We start from the raw sequence: 1,338 nt of genomic DNA, 5'->3' as shown, positions 1-1,338 counted from the left end.
CGCCCGGAGAGTGGGGTTGGTCCGCGCCGGTGCTTGGTCTGTGTGCGGGATGTGGGACCCCCGAAGGGACCCCGGTGGCGCCGGTTTTTCCTTTCTGAGCAGGTTTCCCAGCTCAGTGTGGAGAAACGGCCGATTCCTCGCCCGCCACTCCCGACCCAGGCCTCCTGGGCGCCCCTGCGGGGAGGCCGCGGTCCCAGTGCTGTCTGTCCCCGAGGCCTGGGGCCGAGCCGCCGAGGGCAGGCGGGACTTTTTTATATTGCTTCTATCTTTTTGTAACCTCTTGGAAGTTTATAAACATTTCTGACACATTGTCTGTAGCTACTAGCTTAGAGCTGCTGTCCTCTGCCTACTAGTCATGCTCCTTCGCCATCTTCCCCATAGGACAGAGGTCAGGATTTTACGCCGCCTTCTTCCTGTTCAGCAGTGCCCTAGAATCTGTTTTCTAACCCCGTGTGGCATTTGCCATCTTCGGTAGTCTTGATTTATCTCTTCGTGTACAGAGTGGTGTAAGGGAAAGCGCAGTCTTAGAAATCAGCCAGCCCTACATCTTAATCCCTCCTCTGCTTCTGGGTGGTTTGGGGCAATTAATCATTCTGAGCTACATCGGTAAAATAAGGACAATAATACCCACCTCCTAAGGGTGTGAAAGTTAAATAAACTCAGAGATTGGCACATAGAAGACCCTCAAATTTCTTTTCCTTATTCAAAAAGTTAAACCCCTGCAATCTAACTTCTGCTCAAACGTCTGCTGAAACAAGATATTTCAAAGGTAACCAAGGACCTATAATTACCAAATCCAAGGATCTGTTCTAATCTTCAGATCTATGTCCAAGAAGGAAACAATATGCATATTTGGAAGGGAAGTGCAATTCAGGCCAGGCTCTTGTGGGTCTCCGCTGTACTTGCGGTCACACCGGACAGCTCCAGGGCGGGGGGCTTGAATGATCAGAAGGCTCTCTCATTCGCAAAGCCCTCATTTCATGCTGGCCGTCAGCTCCAACACCTCTGTATGGCTTCTCCATGTAGTCTAGGCGTCTTCACAACATGGTAGCTGGGTGCCAAGAACCACCGTGGAAATGACCCTGCATTACTTTTACTGCATATGTTTGTTGAAGCAGCCAGGAAGGCCTGCTCAATTACAAGGATAGGAAACAGACAGGACCTGTAGGTGAGGGTGTGGCAAGATTTTGGAAGTGCATGTGGGACTCAAAATATTGCTGTGGACATTTTTGGAAAATACAATAATCTCTTATCCTTTGAACTCATCCTTACCTCATTCCACTTTGTATTAGTCATTTTCATATTTGTCTAATCTCCCCTAATATACAGTAAACTTCT

This window comes from Galeopterus variegatus, unplaced genomic scaffold (assembly GCF_000696425.1).
Source record: "Galeopterus variegatus unplaced genomic scaffold, G_variegatus-3.0.2 Scaffold867, whole genome shotgun sequence".
In the NCBI taxonomy this organism is placed as follows: Eukaryota; Metazoa; Chordata; class Mammalia; order Dermoptera; family Cynocephalidae; genus Galeopterus; species Galeopterus variegatus.
This window is presented reverse-complemented; position numbering follows the sequence as displayed.